The sequence below is a fragment of the Jaculus jaculus genome, chromosome 7 (genome assembly GCF_020740685.1).
Source record: "Jaculus jaculus isolate mJacJac1 chromosome 7, mJacJac1.mat.Y.cur, whole genome shotgun sequence".
Taxonomy (NCBI): domain Eukaryota; kingdom Metazoa; phylum Chordata; class Mammalia; order Rodentia; family Dipodidae; genus Jaculus; species Jaculus jaculus.
Window position 1 is genome coordinate 144,723,422 of NC_059108.1, and position 20,986 is coordinate 144,744,407.

Sequence of the window (20,986 nt, forward strand, 5' to 3'; positions counted from 1 at the left end):
AGCTAAAGTACGCAGGTTTGAATCCCACATAAGTGAGATGCAGAAGGTGGCGCATGTGTCTGGAGTTCATTTGCAGTGGCTAGAGGCCCTGGCATGTCCATTCTCTCTGCCTTTTCCTTTCTTTCCCCACCTCAAATAAATAAAAGAAACTTTTTTTCTCAATTTTTATTAACATTTTCCATGATTTTAAAAAATATCCCATGGTAATATCCTCCCCTCCCCCACTTTCCCCTTTGAAATTCCATTCTCTATCATATCCCGTCCCCTTCTCAATCAGTCTATCTTTAATTTTGATGTCATGACCTTTTCGTCCTCTTATGATAGTCTTGTAGGTAGTGTCAGGCACTGTGAGGTCATGGGTATCCAGGCCATTTTGTGTCTGGGTGGAGCACATTGTAAGGAGTTCTACCCTTCCTTTGGCTCTTACATTCTTTCCACCACCTCATCTGCAATAGACCCTGAGCCTTGGAAGGTGTGATTGAGATGTTACTCAGTACTCCACTCACTTCTTTCCAGCACTATGATACCTTCTGAGTCGTCCCAAGGTCACTGCCATCTGAAAAGAGAAGATTCTCTACCCAAAGTGAGAGTAGCATTAATATAAGGGTATGACTATTAAGATAAGTGCTTACTGGGCAGTTTGATAAGCATAGTATATACATTTATCCAGACATCAGCAGATGTTACACCCCTAGGGCTTATGACTACCCCTGTTTTAAGTTTTCAGTATCAGGGATGTATTCCCTCCCATGGAGCGGGCCTCCAGTCCAGTTGGAGGGCAGTTTGTTTCCACCATGATAGATGTGCCACTGTTGCACCTGTTGGCTCATTTGGCTTGGCAGGCCAATTATAAGGCTTGCAGTGTCCACTGTTGAGTATCTTCACTGGTGGTATCTCTTTCTCCCATTAAACTACCTGTAGAATGGCTTCATCAAGCCTAAAAGAAACTTTAAAAAAAAAATTATTTGAGAGTGACAGATGGCAAAAGAGGCAGAGAGAGAGAGAGAGAGAGAGAGAGAGAGAGAGGGAGTATATGGGCGTGCCAGGGCCTCCAGCCAGTGCAAATGGACTCCAGATGCATGTGCCTCCTTGTGCATCTGGCTAACATGGGTCCTGGGGAATCGAGCCTTAAACCGGGGTCCTTAGGCTTCATAGGTAAGCACTTAACCGCTAAGCCATTTCTCCAGCCCAATAAAAGAAACTTTAAAAAAATTCCAAGAATTTTTGCTTTCAGATATTATAACTTTTTTCTGTTGTTGTTTAGTGTGTGCATGTGTGTGTGCACGCGCATGCACGTGCATGCATGTGCACACACACCCATGATCATGCATATGGAGGCCAGAACTGGACATCAGATGTTCTCTTTTACTGCTTTTCCACCTTGCTTTTTTTTTTTTTTTTTTTTTTTTCTTTTTCGAAGTAGGGTCTCACTCTAGCCCAGGCTGACCTGGAATTCACTGTGAGTCTCTGGGTGGTCTCAAACTCACAGCAGTCCTCCTACCTCTGCCTCCCGAGTGCTGGGATTAAAGGCATGCGCCACCATGCCCAGCTACCACCTTACTTTCTTGAGAGAGTCTGTAATGAAACCTGGAGTTCATATTTTTCCGGTTAGACTGGTTGACCAAGGAGCCCTGGTAATCCTGTCTTTGCTCCCCTCAGCACTGGGGTTACAGGCATCCATTGGCACTCCTGTCTTTTTACAGGGGTGCTGGGTCCTCCAGCTTGTGCAGCAAGCTCTCTTAACTAACTGCTGAGCCATCTATCTGCTCAGAGACAGTTTCTTATTCTGTAGCTCAGATTGGCCTGGAACTTACTTTGTAGCTCGGGCTGATCTTAAACTCAGCCTCCTAGTGATGGGATTATAGGCATGAGCCACCACATTCAGCCATATAATGTAAACTTGAGTTACTGTGAAAAAAGAGAACCCATGTATTCATTCACTCATTGCGTTCATTCTTTTTAAAAAAATATTTTATTTTTAAAAATTTTTTAAATTTTTATTTTTTTTCTTTTCACAATTTTTATTAACATTTTCCATGATTATAAAAATATCCCATAGTAATAGCCTTCCTCCCATATTTTATTTTTATGTATTTATTTGACAGAGAAATAGGGAGGGAGGGAGAGAGAGAGAATGGGTGCACCAGGCATGTGCCCCCTTGTGCATCTGGCTAACGTGGGTCCTGGGGAATCAAACCTGGGCTCTTTGGCTTTGCAGGCAAATGCCCTAACCACGAAGCCATCCCTCCAGCCCTCAGTCATTGTTTTCTAATCTTTTTTTTTTTTTTTTTGTTATCTGCTACTTTTAAGGCAGTATACTAGGTATTAGAAATACAAAATGGATAAATGTGGTTCTGACCATAGCCTGTTTACAGGCTAGTGGAGAAAGATATTGCCAAGTTTTCTAGTGTTCTGTATAAATGTTTGTTGTTGTAAAAAGTTCCTTTTATTAGCCAGGCATGGTGGTACATGCCTCTCATCCCAGCGTTTGCTAGGCAAAGGCAGGATTGCTGTGAGTTCAAGGCCATCCTAAGAGTACATACTTACTGAATTCCAGGTCAGCCTGGGCTAGAGTGAGACCCTACCTCGAAAAAATGGGCTAGAGAGATGGCTTGGTTGTTAAGACGCTTAACTGCAAAGCCTAAGGACCCAGGTTCAACTCTCCAGTTCCCATGTAAGTCAGGTACACAGATGTCAGGCAAACGCAAGGTCACACATGCCCACTAGGAGACGCAAGAATCTGGAGTTTGATTGCACTGTCTGAAGCCCTGGCATGCCAATTCTTTCTCTTTGTCTGTTTCTGTCTCTCTAAAATAAAAAAGTTCCTTTTGTACTAGATTATTAAAATTTCTTATATGTGGGCTGGAGAGATGGCTCAGCGGTTAAGCGCTTGCCTGTGAAGCCTAAGGACCCCGGTTGGATGCTCGGTTCCCCAGGTGCCACGTTAGCCAGATGCACAAGGGGGCGCACGCGTCTGGAGTTCGTTTGCAGAGGCTGGAAGCCCTGGCACGCCCATTCTCTCTCTCCCTCTACCTGTCTTTCTCTCTGTGTCTGTCGCTCTCAAATAAATGAATAAAAAATTTAAAAAAAATTTCTTATATGTATATATAAATTAATGTGTGCATGTGTGTGTGTGTGTGTGTGTGTATGTATGCATGCATGTATGTAGTGCTGGGGCTCAAAGTAAGGGCCTTGGTCATTCTTGGCAAGTGTTCTACTGAACTGTATCTTCAGCTTCACTTCCCAAAGTAGGGTCACTAGCCCGGGCTGACCTGGAATTCACTCTGTAGTCCCAGGCTGGCCTTGAACTCAGCAATTCTCCTACCTTTGTGCCTTTCCAGTGTTAGGATAAAAGGCATATGCCACCATACTTGGGCCCATGGTAGAGGGTGTGAGTGTGTGTGTGTGTGTGTGTGTGTGTGTGTGTGTGTGTGTGGTCTTTCTGTTTTTGTTTTTCAAGGTAGGATTTCACTCTAGCTCAGGCTGACCTGGAATTCATTGTGTAGTCTCAGGGTGGCCTTGAACTCATGGTGATCCTCCTACCTCTGCCTCCCAAGTGCTGGGATTAAAGGTATATGCCACCATGTCCAGATAAAATTTTTTTTGTTGTTTTTTCGAGGTAGATCTCATTCTAGCCCAGGCTGAGCTGGAATTCACTAGGTATTCTCAGGGTGGCTTCAAGCTTATGGCAATCCTCCTACCTCTGCTTCCCAAGTGCTGGGATTAAAGGTGTAGGCCACCACACTGGGCTTCATGATAAAATTTTTTATTTTTTATTTGTTAGAGACACAGGGAGAGAAAGGAATGGGGGGAGAATGGGCACTTCAGGGCCTCTAGCCACTGCAAATGAACTCCAGACACATGCACCTCCTCGTGCATCTGGCTTATGTGGGACCTGGAGAATGAAACCTGGGTCCTTAGGCTTCTCAGGAAAATGCTTTAGTCACTAAGCCACTCTCCAGCCCATGATAATTTTTTTATTTGTCTTCTGGAAGTGTATAATTTGAATTTTGTGGTGGATTGGTCTTTTAGTGTTACTATTGTATCTACTTGTCACATATTAATGATACCTGATCTAAGGATGTAGTCCAGTTTGTGGAGAGCCTACCTAGCATGCACAGAGCCTTTAGTTCAGTCCTGAGCACCACATAAAAAACTGCATGTGATGCTGAGCATGGTGGCACACACCTTTAATCTCAGCACTTAGGAGGTAGAGGTACAGGGATTGCCATGAGTTCAAGGCCACCCTGAAGACTACACAGTGAATTCTAGGTTAGCCTAGGCTAGAGCAGTATCCTACCTCATTAAACAAAAGAAACAAAAAACACAGAACAAAAGTGTATGCGGTAGCATATGCCTACAATTGAGAAGTAAGAGACAGGAGGATCAGTAATTCGAGGTCATCCTTGGTATGTAGGGAGCTTGGATTCTATACCAACCAAGGTATATTAGACTTTGTTTCAAAAACAACGAGAAGGCCGTGTGTGGTGGCGCATGCTTTTAATCCCAGCACTCAGGAGACAGAGGTAGGAGGATCACACCGTAAGTTCAAGGCCACCCTGAGACTACACAGTGAGTTCCAGGTCAGCCTGGGCTAAAGTGTGACCCTACTTAGAGCAAAAAAACAACACACAAGAAGGCCAGGTGTGGTGGGGCATGCCTTTAATCCCAATATTTGGGAGGCAGAGGTCGGGAGTATAGCTGTGAGTTTGAGGCCAGACTGGGCTAGAGTGACCCTGTTTTGACAAAACAAAAAATCCAACAACAAAATTTGTGTTATCTGTAATTTCTATTTTGCAAATAAAGAGATCTGAGAGGTCAAGAATTCCCCCAATTATAAAACACATTCCAAAACCTTATTAATTTTTTTTTTTTTTTTTGAGGTAGGGTCCAGGCTGACCTAGAATTCACTGTGTAGTCTCTGGGTGGCCTGAACTGAAGGGTAGTCCTCCTACCTCTGCCTCCCCAGTGCTGAGGTTAAAGGCGTGCGCCACCATACCCGATGCTTTACTAAATTTTATTGCTTGTGGTGCTGGAGATCAAACTCAGGGCCTACTGCATGTTAGGCAGGGGTTTTACTATTGAATTACATTCTTAAACCCTCTGCCAAAATTTAAAATTCCCGCTCTCCAGATGCACAAGGGGGCGCACGCGTCTGGAGTTCGTTTGCAGTGGCTGGAAGCCCTGGCGCGCCCATTCTCTCTCCCTCCCTCTATCTGTCTTTCTCTCTATGTCTGTCGCTCTCAAAAAAAAAAAAAGAATAAAAATAAAATATTTTAAAATTCCCGCTCTCATTCTTCATATATGCCATAAAGTTCATAAATTCATTTTATTGTATTGGAGGAATCTGTTTCCTTGTTGATTATGAGCTCTTTAAAGAGCAGGGACCATTCTCCCCTTTTCTGTAGTAATTACATTAGGTACCTAATAAATACTAGTGGAGTTGTGAGTAGTGAAGAATCTTAGAGTAGAAGGAATTTTAGAGTTCATTTAAATCATGTAGATCATAGAATTTCTAAAACTGATTTTAAATTAGCTTAATTTAAATAGGCTTGTAACTTTAATTTTGATTCTGTCTCACATTTAAACAACTACTGCCATTTACTCTATTATCTCCTAAAGGAAGCTATTTCACCTCAAGAAAGTAGGACAGATAATCTCATAGTAAACACAGTTGGTAACTTTATACTCATTATTTGGTCGTATCTGGCATCTGTTCAGGGTTTGGGTTTCAGGAATCAGAATCATTAATTCAATCCTCTTCTTTTAGAGATGATAAAAATGAGCCCAGAGAAGTATCTGAGTTTTTAATACAGGGCAATAACTGAGTTTGGAACCAAACTTCCAGATTTTGAACTTGTATCCTCAGCTTGTTATCATATGGGAACTTGTGGTGTGGAGAATTAGGCACGGAGATCTCATGACTAAATTAAGCTGTGGTGTGTGTTGGCATACATATGCAGAGGCCAGTACAACTTTTTAAGATTTATTTTTATTTATTTATTTATTAGAGACTGGCAGAGAGAGAGAGAGAGAATGGGCATGCCAGGGCCTCTAGCCACTGCAAATGAACTCCAGGCACATGCAGCACCACGTGCATCTGGCTTATGTGGGACCTGGAGAACCGAACCTGAGTCCTTACACTGCGCAGGCATGTGCTTTAACTGCTAAGCCATCTCTCCAGCCCCCAACTTTTGGGTTTTTGTGCTTACTTCCCACCTCCGTTTGAGGCAAGGCCTCAGGTTGTTCCCACTGCTCTTGCACCAGGCTAGCTGACTCTGAGCTTTGAGGTCCTCATCTCCTTTCTCACCCACAGGCGTGGCTGCCATTATAAATGCCTGCCGCAGCTTCCTGTCTTAGCAGCCTTTTTATGTGGACACTGGGGTTTAGGAACCTGGGTACTCATTCTTGCACTGAATGCATTTTATCCACTGAGCCATCTCCCAAGCCTCAAGCTGTGTAGCTCTTGTGAAAATAGACTTAGGGCTAGGCAAGGTGGTCACACCTGTGATCTTGGCGCTTGGATCACAAGTTGGAAGCCCCCCCCCCCACGCTCCATTTCCCCCACCACCACCACCATATACCCACGACTAAAAAACAAAACAAAAACCCACACAGGATACACAGGTTTCCACTAAAAATGGAGTTACATAATGTTGATTCAAATTCTAGCTCTACTTTTTTTTTCTTTCAAAATAAAGAATCTCTGTATCACCAGGCTGGCTTCCAACTTGTTATCCAAGTGCTAAGATCCCAGGTGTGGTGGATATGTGTGTGGCCTTACAGCACTCATGTTCTCACCTGTACCTGCTGGAGCAGAACATTGGGTTACCTGCTCTAGTGCTCTTCTGTCTGTTCTTATCTGAGTGGTAATGTCTTACTGATATTGGAGCTTGTTTTGTGTGAGCCTGGCTAATTCCCTGGTCTGTGCCCCCCTTTGTGGGACTGGGGTTACGAGTGCATGTGGCCGTGCCCAGCTGTTCATGCAGGTTCTGGAGGCTCAAACTCGGTCCTTTTCAGGGCACCTCAGGGTCTTCTTGCTTGCTGAAGAACCACACTTAACCAGTGGGCCATCTTGTCAACCCTGTTTCTATGTATTTTAAGGGACTGTAGGATCCCTTATAATTTATATTAGACTTATAAATTGCTGAAATTGAAAATAATTGTTTTGTACTTAGGATTTCCTTTCTTTGATATTTTCAGATTTGGGGCGTAAACAGCATTTTCCAGAGAATACTGCTAGTGCAGCCGCGATTGCAACTGAAGATCTTGGTACCTACCCACCACACATTGGTGGGGAGACACTCCTCAGATACATCACCTGGGCAGGTAAGAGAAACAGGCAGTGGGAAGTAAAAAAAGTGGGTTGACTGTTAAGCGTTGAAGTCCTTTGCTCTTTTTTACTAGATGAAAATAATTAACTGCCTTAAAAAAGGTAACCCTTGCCAGGTGTGGTGTTGCACACATTTAGTTCCAGCACTGAGAAGGCAGAGGTAGGAGGATCACTGTGAGTTCAAGGCCAGTCTGGGAACACAGAGTGAATTCCAGGTCAGCCTGGGCTAGAGTGAGATCCTACCTTGGGAAACAAAAAAGAAACAAAAGGTAACATTTTATCTTGGTAAAAAATAAACCATCTCAAATTTCTGGTGAAGGTAGTAGTTTTAAAATATGTGTCAAGGGCTGGAGAGATGGCTCAGTGGTTAAGGTCTGCGAAGCCTAAGGACCCAGGTTTGATATTCCAGGTCCCATGTAAGCCAGATGCACATGGTGGCATGTGTGTCTGCAGTTGCTTTGCAGTGGCCAGAGGCCCTGGCACTCCCATTCTCACACTCCCTCTAATAAATAAATAAAAGTAAATCTTTTAAAAAATAAAAGATGTGTCAAAATGTTAGAGATGAAACCTAGGGTATTTTTTTCTTTCTCTTTTAATATATTTTCTTTTTTTTTTTTTTTTTTGGTTTTTCAAGGTAGGGCCTCACGCTGGTCCAGGCTGACCTGAAATTAACTGTAGTCTCAGGGTGGCCTCGAACTCACAGCAATCCTCCTACCTCTGCCTCTCGAGTGCTAGGATTAAAGGCGTGCACCACCACGCCCGGCTCTTTTTTTTGAATGTGCATGCTAATTTTATTGGAGTTGCTTTAAGGTTTTCTATATTCCCATCTTTGTAGATTCAGTTTCATATCTTGAAATACATGTGAGAACAGTCATACATCAGTATTGCCATCTTTTTAATTCCAGATTTCCACTTTCTCTTAACTGCTTTGGAAGCAACATTGTTTGATTAAGTTACTTTTAACATTGTTTTATGACTAAAACCTGCCATTCTTTATGTAAAATTATGACCATTGAGCCACATTTTCCCTTCCTATACTCAATGACAGTAGTACTTAGATGAAACTAAGGAAGTAGTAGCTGAACATAAGAAAATGACATGGAAAGAAAATATTTTCCAGTAACAAAAATATATATTTTTGTTGTTTCTTACTACTATGTAATCTTATAGTCATGTAGCAATAAAAATGTACTTTTTTCACAATTTTTATTAACATTTTCTATGATTATAAAAAATATCCCATGGTAATACCCTCCCTCCCCCCCCCCGGCTCTTTTAATATATTTTCCAAATTGTATTTTTGAGCTTCTGTTACAGTTATTAGTTTCATTACAAGTTACTCCAAACTTAGTTAACTTAAACTATCATTTATTTTGCTCATGTGTCTCCAGTTTCATCATGACTGTTGGTGGGATTGCTTGTCTCTATTGAGAAGGTATGAGCTTGTATAGCTGGAAGGGCAACTTGAGTGGCTAAGAACAGGAGTCATTTGAAGGCTTGCTCGCTACTGTGCCTGGTGGCTAATGCGGACTGTTGGCTGGGATCTGAACCTGGGCTGTTGGCCAGAACACCTACACCACTCCTCTCCTTGTGACTGCTTGGCTTCCTCACAGCATGGCTAGAGTCCAAGAGAGGAAGGTGAAGATGGTGCATGACATTTATTTTAGTTTGGAAGTTATGTAATGTCACTTTATTGTATGGTCCATCCAGATTTGGAAGAGGAGGAAGTAGACATAAGCTTACCACTTGGAGGGAATAATACTAACATCCCATTGGGTTTGTTTTGTTTTGAAGGGTCTCACTGTAGCCCCGGCTGGCTTGCAACTCGCTTTGTAGTCCCAGGCCATCCTTGAACTCACACTGGTCCTCCTACCTCCCGCTCCTGAGTGCTAGGATTACAGGCATGTACCACCACACCTGGCCTAACACCCGTTGTAAGGAGAACATGCAATACAGAATATACTGCTCTAGCCATTTTGAGAAAGTATGATCTGTCACAATTTGTATTTCTTTCGAGATGAAGAATATAACGTATAATGCCCTGGATTTTATCTTCAGCACTGCAGCTGACAGCTTTGAAGCCAGGCGTGGTCATGCATACCTGTATTTCAGGACATGGGAGGCAGAGCCAGGAGGATTGCTACAATTATGAGGCCAGCCTACTCAACATAGAGAAACAGGCCACTTAATTCTGCATGGCAAGGCATTATCTCAGAAGGAAAACAGAAAATTGCGGCTGGAGAGATGCTCAGTGGTTAAAGATGCATGCTTGCAAAACCTGACAGCCTGGGTTTGATTCCTCAGTAACCATGTAAAGCCAGTTGCAAAAAGTGATGTGTGCATCTGGAGTTTATTTATAGTGGCAAGAGGACTTGGTGTGCCCATTCTCTCTGCATGCAAATAAATGATAAAAATATTTTTAAAAGTGGGGCTGGAGAGATGGCTTAGTGGTTAAGGCATTTGCCTGCAAAGCCAAAGGACCTCGGTTTGATTCCCTAGGACACATGTAAGCCAGATGCACAAGGGGGCACATGCATCTGGAGTTTGTTTGCAGTGGCTAGAGGCCCTGGCACACCCATTCTCTCTCTCCCTCTCTCTGCCTCTTTCTTTCTCTTTAAAATAAATAAAGTTTTAAAAATATTTTAAAAAGTAAAGGTAAAGGAAAAGAAAAAAGTCAATAGCAAGCCAGATATGATGCATACCTGTAATCCCAGCTCTAGGGAAGCTGAGGAAGAAGGATTGAGAGTTTGAAACCACCCTGGTTATATATACAATGTGACTCTATTTCAAAAAAAACAGCAAAAGGGAGCAGGGCATGATAACACACACCTTTAATTCCAGCACTCAAGAGGAAGAGGTAGGAAGATTGCTGTGAGTTTGAGGCCAGCCTGAGGCTACATAGTGAATTCCAGGTCAGCCTGGGCTAGAGTGAGACTATACTTCAAAAAAGAAAACAGTTTTAAAATTTTTGAGTTTTTTTTTTTTTTTTAATCTAGTAACCATTTTTAAAAATTGTATTTATGGCCGGGTGTGGTGGCACACACCTTTAATCCCAGTGCTCAGGAGGCAGAGGTTGGAGGATTGCCGAGAGTTTGAGGCCAGCCACCCTGAGACTACATAGTGAATTCCAGGTCAGCCTTAGCTAGAATAAGACACAACCTCAGAAAATCAAAAACAAAAACAAAAAAACCAAACTTGTATTTATGGGTTGGAGCAATGGTTCAACAGTTAAGGCACTTTCCTGCAAAGCCAGAGAACCCAGGTTCGATTCTCCAGTACCAGTAACCACATAAAGCCAGATGCACAAGGTGGCACATGCATCTGTTGTAGTGGCTAGAGGCCCTGGCGTGCATGTTCTGTATTTGCCTTGTCTCTCAAATAAATAAATATTAAAAACGTTTTATTTACTTGCACCTATTCATGTGTGTATGTACATGAATCTATCAGGGGCTGTTGCCACTGCAAACCAACTCCTGATGTATGGGTTACTTTTGTATCTGGCTGTATATGGATGCTGTTCAATTGAACCCCAGGCCAGCCTCCTTTCAAAGCAAGCACCATTAACTGCTGAGTAGTCCTGCCTAGTAATGAATTTTTTTCTCCCCAAGGTAGTGTCTCACTCTAGCTCAGGGTAATCCTCTTATCTCTGCCACTCTAGTGCATGAGCCACAGTGCCCAGCTGTAGTAATGAATTATTTTTAAATATTGTTTGTCTATTTATTTGCAATCAGAGTGAGAGAAGGGAGGGAGGGACAGAGAATGGATGAGAATGAGTTGGCATACCTGGGTCTTTTGCCATGGCAAATGAACTCCAGATGCATGTGCTACCCTGTGCTTCTGGCCTTACTTGGGAGAATTGAACCCAGGCTGAGCCATCTCCCAGCCCTCTAGCAATGATTTTGTTTTTATTGAGGTAGGGTCTTGCTGTAGCCCAGGCTGACCTGCAATTCACTATGTAGTTTGAGGGTAGCCTCAAACTCATGGTGATCCTCCTACCTCTGCTTCCTGAGTGCTGGGATTAAAGGCATGTGCTACCATGCCCAGCTCTCAGTAATGATTTTTAGTTTGTTTTTATTTATTTATTTGAAAATGACAGACAGAGTAAGGGCAGGGAGAGAGAGAGAGAGAGAATGAGAATGGGTACACCAGGTCCTCCAGCCACTTCAGATGAACTCCAAATGCATGTGCCACCTTGTGCATCTGGCTTATGTGGGTCCTGGGGAATCAAGCCTTGAACCAGGGTCCTTAGGCATCACAGGCAAGCACTTAGCCATTACTAAGGCATCTCTCCAGCCCCCTCAGTAATGATTTTTAAAATAAGATGCCAGTGTTGGGTTTCTCAAGTACACACACACACATGTACACGTATTTATATACTTGTATGTTATAAAAGGATTTTATTAGATTGGCTTGCACAGTTGGAGGCTAGATTGTCAGTCTAATAGTAGCCAGAGAACCTGATGACTGCTCAGAACAAGTGGGATCATTGATCCACTTATTATGAGGTTGAAGGATGGAAAGCCTCCTAAAGAGTTACCGAGTCCACATTAAAAAGCTGAAGAAGGCCGGGCGAGGTGGCGCACGCCTTTAATCCCAGCACTTGGGAGGCAGAGGTAGGAGGATCGCCATGAGTTCAAGGCCACCCTGAGACTACATAGTTAATTCCAGGTCATCCTGGACCAGAGTGAGACCCTACCTCGAAAAAAACAAAACAAAACAAAAAAAAAAAAAAAAAAAAAAGAAAAGAAAAGAAAAAAGCTGAAGAAACTGGCTGGTGCATGGTGGTGCACGCTTTCAATCCCAGCACTCGGGAAGCAGAGGTAGGAGGAACACCATGAGTTCAAGGCCACCCAGAGACTACATAGTGAATTCTAGATCAGCCTGGGCCAGAGTGATACCCTACTTGGAAAAACAAAAACAGAATAAAAGCTGAAGAAACAGAATAAAAGCTAATGCCCATGGGCAGTGGAGCAGCAGGGGACACACTAAGGAAGAATGGAGTTTGCACACACTGCTTGCTTTCCTTCCTCCTTTTATCACCTTTTGTCCCATCTTGGCTCTCAGCCTATTGGGTGGTGCCACATTATTCAGGGCAGGTCTTCAAAGTCTCTTTGGTCACTGTCTCATGTGCCAATCATCTCTGGAAACATTCTCACAGACACACCTAGAAGTGGGCTTTACTAACACAGTACCAAAATATAAAGGAAGGAAATAGATTTTGGATTTTATTTTAGATTTATTTTGTTAGCAAAACAATTTGCTACTATAATTAAAAACAAAGAAAAAAGTATATAAATAAGAAAAAGTATGTGATTTATTGTTTGGTTTTTGTTTTATTTTTTACAAAATGGTAACTATTTTAAAGTGTAGTTGAGCTTTACTTTTTTGTTTAGTAATCCACAGCTTTTTGGGGGGATTGATGTCCAATTTAAGTTTGAAAAACTATTGGTAATTTAACCATACACTGAGTTTGTCTTTGCTTCCTTTATGGAAAAACTCCTTTTTAGGATTGAGCAATCTTACTCATGAAGCAGGTAAAGAGCTTTAGAAAACCCTAGTGAAAATAAAATTCCCACTATCCTGCCCAAAGATAACCACTGATATCATTTTGACTTACATCTGCTTAGTTTTTTTTTTTGGGGGGGGTAGCGTTTTTGAGTCAGTTAGGATTGACTTACCAAAGGCAATAATTAAGGAATTATTTAAGCCCACATTGTTGGTAGCTTCATAATTGCCATGGTAGGAGTAGTTATACCATGAAAATTGGAAACTGCTATAAATCAGGGCTTCCCCTCCCTGCTGGACCATCTGACCCAGTTTGAGTAGAACACTGCGTGTCAGTAAGTATAGTTCCACTTCATGTTTTTTAAATTTATTTTTATTTTTTGGTTTTTCATGGTAGGGATTTCACTCTAGCCCAGGCTGACCTGGAATTCACTGTGTAGTCTCAGGGTGACCTCAAATTCATGGCAATACTCCTACCTTTGCCTCCTGAATGCTGGGATTAATGGTGTGTACCACCACGTCCAGCTAATTTTATTTTATTTTATTTTTGAGAGTGAGACACAGAGAGAGAATGGGCTTGCTAGGACCTTTCAGTCACTGTGAATGAATTCCAGACACATCTGCCCCTTTGTGTGCATGTGCGACATTGCATGCTTGCATCACTGTGCACCTGACTTTGTGGGACCTGGTGATTTGAACATGTGTTCTTAGGCTTTGCAGGCAAGCTCCTTAACCACTAAGCCATCTCTCCAGCCCATACAAAAATTTTAAAAAGGCACTACTGGAGTCCATTACTCCAGTGGACATGTGTTTTCCATATGTAGAGGAAAACAGTTATGCTGAACATTTTTTTCTTTCTTTCTTTCTTTCTTTTTTTTTTTTGTTTTTCAAGGTAGGGTCTCTCTCTAGCTCAGGCTGACCTGGAATTCATTATGAAGCCTCAGGGGTCCTCCAACTCGTGGTGATCCTCCTACCTCTGCCTCCCAAGTGCTGGGATTAAAGGCGTGTGCCACCATGCCCGGCTACAATAGCATAATTTTAATTGTCATTTGTAGTTTTAAAATGGAAATGGGGGTTGCAGAGATGGTTTAGTGGTTAAGGTGCTTGCCTGCAAAGCCAAAGGACCCAAGTTTGATTCCTCAGTGTCCATGTAAACAAAGATTCATGAGGTGGTACATGCATCTGGAGTTCGTTGGCAGTGGCTGGAAGCCCTGACACACCCATTTTCTCTGTGGGTGTGTGTGTCTCCCAAATAAATAAACCATTTAAAATAAGTAAATAAAAAGGGAATGGGACTGAAGATACACCTCAGTGGTAGCTAGAATACTTTGCTATCATATGTCTGGCTCCTAGCTTCAATCCCCAGCAGCAAAATACAATAACCAACAATAACCCCATATATATGCAACAGAAATTAGTTGACACATTTGAAATTACACTTTGGCCTCAGACCACATCTGTTAACAGGTGTCATCGTACTTAAAAATGTCTGCTTTTAATCCCTGTGTGACTACATCATAAATCATTCTTTAAAAAAAAAAAATTTTCTGCCAGGTGTGTTGGCACATGCCTTTAATCCCAGAACTCCAGAGGCAGAGGTAGGAGGATCACCATCAGTTGGAGGCCACCCTGAGACTATATGGGGAAATCCAGGTCAGCCCGAGCTAGAGTGAGACCCTACCTCAAAAAAAAAAAAAAAATTCTGATTTTATTTTTATTTATTTATTAGAGACACAGAGAGAGATTGAGTGAGTGAATGAGAATGGGCGCACCAGGGCCTCTAGCCACTGCAAATGAACTCCAGACACATGTACCACCATGTGCACCTGGCCCACATGGGACCTGAAGAATTGAACATGGGTCCTTGGGTTGTGAAGGCAAGCACTTTAACTGCTAAGCCATCTCTCTAGCCCCATAGTTCATTCTTGTTGTATTCAGCTTCATGTTGCTGGAACAAACCTCCAGAGCAGACACAGTTATGGTAGGAAGGGAATTCTCTGAAGCGTATAGATGTAGGGGAGTTGCATAATGGTGGAATAAACTGGCCTGGCCCCCTTTCACAGGTCCATGCAGAGGAAGAAGTACCGCCACCAGCACCATGAGCAGTCACGCTCAGGGAACCCTGGCTCAACTCAAGCAGTCTGCATTCCTTTTTTTGTTGGCATACTTTCTGATTGGAAATTCCAGATCCACCAAAAAACACATTTTAGGTAGGGCTCAATGGACTCTACGATCTTCCCACAGTGACACGTCCTCCAGCCAGGCAACTGGAAATCCAAGAAGCTTTTTTTTTTTTTTGGTTTGGTGTAGTAGGGTCTCACTCTAGCTCAGGCTGACATGGGATTTACTTGGTAGTCTCAGGGTGGCCTTGAACTCTAGGTGATCCTACTACCTCTGCCTCCCAAGTGCTGGGATTAAAGGTTTGTGCCACCACGCCCAGCCAAGAAGCTTTAATAAAATAATCTATTTGGGGACAGCCAGACTACCACAGTTCCTTACTTTTGGCATGCACCATCATTCTGAAACAGTATGTTAAAAGTGTATTAACATTCAGTTGGTTATGGTGGTACATGCTTGTAATCCTAGCACTTGACAGGCTAAGGCAGGATTGTGAGTTCAAGTTCAGCCTAGGCTATAAAAGAACAGTTATTGATCATGGTGAGCAGTGTGCTGGCGGCAATAGTCCGGGTCAGTCCACTGCCATCCTTGGTGGGCGGAGTAAGGGACTTGCCAGGGGATGCTTGAGGGTGGCCCCAGTTGATGTTCAGGGAGGTTAGGGGACAGGACTGGGGCTACCAGTCAGGACATGTGGAGCCGCCATGACAGCCCTAGGTTAGTCTCTGTAGCCCTGATGGCCCTGAAACTCTTTATGCAGCCAGGTTGACCTTGAACTCAAGGCAATCCTCCTGCCTCAACCTTTCACTTGGTAGGGTTAGGCGTACATCAGTGCCTTTGGCTTCTGTAGCCACTGTTGTCTTGATTTTGGAAAGTTTACTTCTGGGCAAAGTGAGGTTCCTGTACCCGAGTTTGGGGCCTAGATCGGTGCCGGATCAGGTCTTAGCTTGCTTGTTGCTTTCCGGGCTTGTGCCCCAGTGTCAGTTTTTTCTTGAGTCACTTGCTTTTGTGTTGGGAAGTTATTCATGGAGCATACTCATTACAGACTCTTGGAACATGCTTAATAAATGGGGGCTGTTGATACTACTTAACAGTTCACTTAGCTTGGGAAACCAGGTAGCCAGTCAGCAGTGGGTGGGGGACATGTAGTACAAATCTTGTTTTCTTGGCTGAGAAGTGGGAATAATTGAATACCTGGCACCTTCATAGGGCTGCTTGACACAGATACTATATGAAAGATCCTTGTGTTACGCCCTGAGTAAAGATAAAGAAAGGAAAAATTATTAAGATTCATTATAGACAAGATACAGAATCAGTCCAAGTATCCATTTATAGATGTATGGATTCAAAGTGTAGAGTATAAACACAGTCTTTACAAAATGAAGGAAACCCTGGCATTTGCACCATGAGAGATAACCTGGAGGACATTCTCCTAAGTGAAACAAGCCAGACACAGCACGAGAAAACACCTTGTGATCTCATGTCATATATACAGTTGTTAGAGATTGGGGAAGTAGAGAAAATGGAGAACTGCTGGTAAGAAGGCGCATTTCAGCCAGGCATGGTGGTACACACCTTTAATCTCAGCACTTGGGAGGCAGAGCTAGGAGGATCACCTAGAGTTCAAGGCCACCCTGAGACTACCTAGTGAATTCCAAGTCAGCCTGGGCTAGAGTGAGAGCCTACTTAAAAAAAAAAAAAAAAAAAAAAAGGCACATTTCAGGTAGATAGGTTGAGTAAGTACATGTTGTATAGCGTGGCAGCTATAGCTAATGATGTACTGAATGTTTGTTAAGAGGCTAGATCACAAATATCATAGCAAAAAATGACAAATAATGAGATGATGAATATGTTATAGTGTGACTTAACCATTTCACAATGTATACATGTGTCCAAATATCACATGAATACCATAAATATGTCCCGCTTTATTTGTTAACTATACCTTAATTTAAAAAGTGATTGAAGAATTTGGGCTGGAGAGCCGAGCATGGTGGTGCACACATTTAATCTCAGTATTTGAGAGGCGGAGATAAGAGGATTGCTTTGAGTTCCAGGCCAACCTGGAACTACAGAATGAATTCTAGGTAAGCTTGGGCTAGAGTGAAACCTTACCTGAAAAAAAAAAAAAGGCAACAAACTAAATATTTGGGCTTGTTAGGCACTTCTTGCACAAGCATGAGGATGTGAGGGGGCCTGAGACGGCCCTTGTTCAAATCTCCAGACGCTGTGTAAAACAGCTGGGCATGCTTGCCTTTAACCTTGACCCTGCAGGGGAGTTCTGTAAGCTCCAGAATCAGTCAGAGGAGACCAACTCATAAGAAGACCAGGTGGAAGAGGGGTGGGACAGGACACCCAGTGTTCCACTCTGGTCACCACAGGCAAGAGATCACCTCCCCGACACACACACACATAGTTACAGGTGAGCATATGGGGCACTGCAAGGGAACATATATGTATGTATGCCATATCACACACCACATTACATGCAAACACACACAAAGCAGAAAGAGCAAAACAAAAATAATTCAAGAATTAAAAATTAGATTAATTAAAAAACATTAAGATCTGCTTGCTGTGAAAGTTACCAATAGTTCTATGAAGTAAGAGATGTGAAAAACATCTCATCAAGAACTTGTGATTCTTCCTGGCTCACAGTCACCTACAGATATTTTATTTTAAAAACTATCTTTAGACAAGGAGTCAGAATTTACAACTATTCATGAAAAGAAAGATAATTTACGCAGACTTGTCAGAATTTATTTATTTTTATTTTTTCAGGTAAGATCTCACTCTAGCTGAGGCTGATGTGGAACTTACTCTCAGGCTGGCCTCAAACTCACAGCAATCCTCCTATGTTTGCCTCCTGAGTGCTGGGATTAAAGGCATGTGCCACCATGCCCTGCTGCTACATTTCACCTTAAATTTTAAAAATTTATTATTTATTTGCAAGGAAGAGGAAGAGAGAGAGACTAAGGAGAAAGAGAGAAAAAAAGGAAAATGGGTATTCTAGGGCCTCTTGCCACTGCAAACAAACTGTACCACTTTGCATGTGGCCTGTATGGTACTGGGGAAATGAACCAGGCTAGCAGGCTTTGTAAGCAAGTGTTCCTTTAACCACTGAGCCATATCTCCAGCCCTAATAGCTAGTTTTAAAATTTCTATTATCTTGAGCAATTAGCAAGTTCTCAACTATATTACCGCTTTTTACAGTTGTTTTCAGCCAAAAAGGTGGAGAAGCATTTCTGCTGTCAGTTTTTGAATGTGCTTACTCTGACAAAATCATAAAATGAGCAGAAAATAATAAGGGACTAAGACAAGAACAGCAAAATCACCATGTAATAGAGCATATGTTCCCTGTTTATACATAAAGCAGTTTGATTATCACATGCTAGCTAGCTAATTTGCTACATGGGCCACATTACTTCTGTTCTTTATTTTATCTAGGTTCTAGATTTATTTTTGTCTAAGAGTCCCAGTTTGATTTCCCTATGTCACCTTTATGAACTCCAGAACTATTCTGGAGCTCCTTAAGACAATAGACTCAAGTATGAAGATTTGGAAGACTCTAGAATAATTTCCCTCCTTCCTATCAATAAACTAACTGAAGCTGGGTGTGGTGTGCACGCCTTTAACCCTAGTCCTCTGGAGGCAGAGGTAGGATTATTGAGTTTGAGGCCACTCTAAGACTACATAGTGAATTCCAGGTTATCCTGGGCTAGAGTGAGACCCTATCTTGAAAAGAAAAAACAAAACAAACCTGATGGGCTGGAGAGATGGCTCAGTGGTCAAGATGTTTGACTGTAAAGCCTAACAACATGGGTTTGACTCCCCGCTACCCACATAAAGCCAAATGCACAAGATGGCACATGTGTCTGGAGTTCATTTGCAGCGGCTGGAGGCCTTGGTATGTCCATTCTCTCTGTCACTGCCTCCTTCTCACTCTCTCTCAAATAAATATTTTTTTTAGATACCTGAAGGGGGCTGGAGATGGCTAAGTGGTTAAGGCACTTAACCTGCAAAGCCTAACGACGGGTTCATTCCTCAGTACCCACATAAAGCCTGATGCACAAAGTAGTACATTCATCAGGAGTTTGTTTGTAGTGGCTGGAGGCCCTAGTGCACCCATTCTCTCTCTGTCTCTCTCTGTGTCTCGCTGTATTTGCAAATAATAAATAAAATATTTTTTAAAAATCTCTGAAGAGGCTCCCTCCAGACACAAAATGGCCTGGATATCCATGGCCTCACAGTGCTTGACACTACCTGCACAAGACCATCATAAGAGGAGGAAAAGATCATGACATCAAAATTAAAAGAGAGACTGATTGAGATGGGGAGGGGATATGATGGAGACTGGAGTTTCAAAGGGGAAAGTGGGGGGAGAGAGGGTATTACCATGGGATACTTTTTATAATCATGGAAGTTGTTACTAAAAATTTGGAAGAAAAAAAACCAAAAAAATAAAATGATACTTAAAAAACTGAAGAGGGGGCCTGGAGAGATGGGTTAGTGGTTAAGACGCTTGCCTGTAAAGCCTAATGATCCAGGTTTGATTCCCCACTACCCATGTAGAGATGGGAGGTTTGCTGTGAGTTCAAGGCCAGCCTAGAACTACAGAGTGAATGCCAGGTCATTCTGGGCTAGAGTGAAACCCTACTTAGAAAAGTTAAAAAAAAAAAAAAAGAAAAAGAGGGGGTGGCTGGAGAGAAGGCTTAGCAGTTAAGGTGTTTGCCTGCAAAGCCAAACGACCTAGGTTCAATTCCCCAGGACCCATGTAAGCCAGGTGCACAAGGTGGCACAGGTGTCTGGAGTTTGTTAAAGAAAAAAAAAAGGTTTCTCTAATAATAACTCACCAAATTTGTTTTTTGGTATATTACAATAATTGAAATTTGTTATTATTTTTTTTTTGCAAGCAGAATGATAGAATGGGCGTGCCAGAGCCTCTAGTTAGTGCAATGAATTCCAAGGGCATGTGCCACTTTGTGCATTTGGCATTGCTTGGGTACTGGGGAACTGAACCTGGGTTGTTAGGCTTTTCAGGCAAGCATCTTAACTGCTAAGCCATCTTTCCAGCCCCTAATCATTAAAAAAAATTCCCCCTTTCCCTCCCTTCTTTCATTGTTTCTTCTTCATGTCTTCCTTCTTCCTCTTTTTTTTTTTTGAGGCAGGGTCTCGCTGTAGTCCAGGCTGTCCTAGCATTCACCAGTTTCAGGCTCACCTCAAACTCTCTGCAGTCCTCCTACCTCTGCCTCCCAAGTGCTGGGATTAAAGGCCTGCAGCACCACACCCGGCATTCTACCTCTTTTTGAAACATTCTCAGTGACCTGGAATTTACCAGTTAGGCTGAGCAAGCTAGCCAGTGAGCTCCAGAGATCCTTTGGTCTCCAGCTCCTCAGCACTGGAATAAGAAACACATACCACCACAACTGATTTTTTTTAAAGTAGTGTCTCATTCTAGCCCAGCCTGACCTGGAACTCATTCTGTAGTTATAGGCTGGCTTTGAACTCACAGTGATCCCTTTACTTCTGCCTCCCGATTGTTGGGATTAACAGCCTGTGTCACCACACCTGGCTATACTTGACATTTTAAGTGGGTATTGTGGATTAAAACTCAGGTCTTCAACCTTACAAAGCAAGCATTTTACTAACTGAGCTTTCTTCCTAGCCTTAACATTATCTGTCACTTGACTTCTTACAATCTCATGATTAGAATTGGGCTGAATACTTATTACATATCAGCAGAAATCTTTTGTGGGTTAGCAAATGCTGAAGACTTTTAAAGTCTTTAGACTTCATTATATAGACTAAGTCTTGAATTGGAACATTATGGCTGGAAAAAAAATAAAAATAATTTCCCAGTAGTGATGATTTCAGAATTTTCTTCTAGAGATCAGCCTGCCTCCGGGAGAATTATTCAAAATCTTTTTCTTTGTGGTATGTGCTTACCAGGCAGTACTTAGTAGCCACTGTATTCCAGTAAGGGAGCCTATTGCCAAAACACCCACTAGAGCAGAAAACTGACCTACTTAATTG

The 20,986-nt window shown here is 42.4% G+C and overlaps 1 protein-coding gene across 6 annotated transcripts in view; it reads left to right on the forward strand.

Moving 5' to 3' along the window:
• The window catches only part of Numb (NUMB endocytic adaptor protein), a 124,278-nt gene that overhangs the window by 39,885 nt on the left and 63,407 nt on the right, over positions 1-20,986 (forward strand). For all 6 annotated transcript variants that reach the window (XM_045154070.1, XM_045154075.1, XM_045154074.1 and 3 more), the window contains exon 2: positions 7,204-7,329. The gene's annotated coding sequence lies outside the window, so the exon portion shown is untranslated. The remainder of the gene's footprint in view (positions 1-7,203; positions 7,330-20,986) is intronic.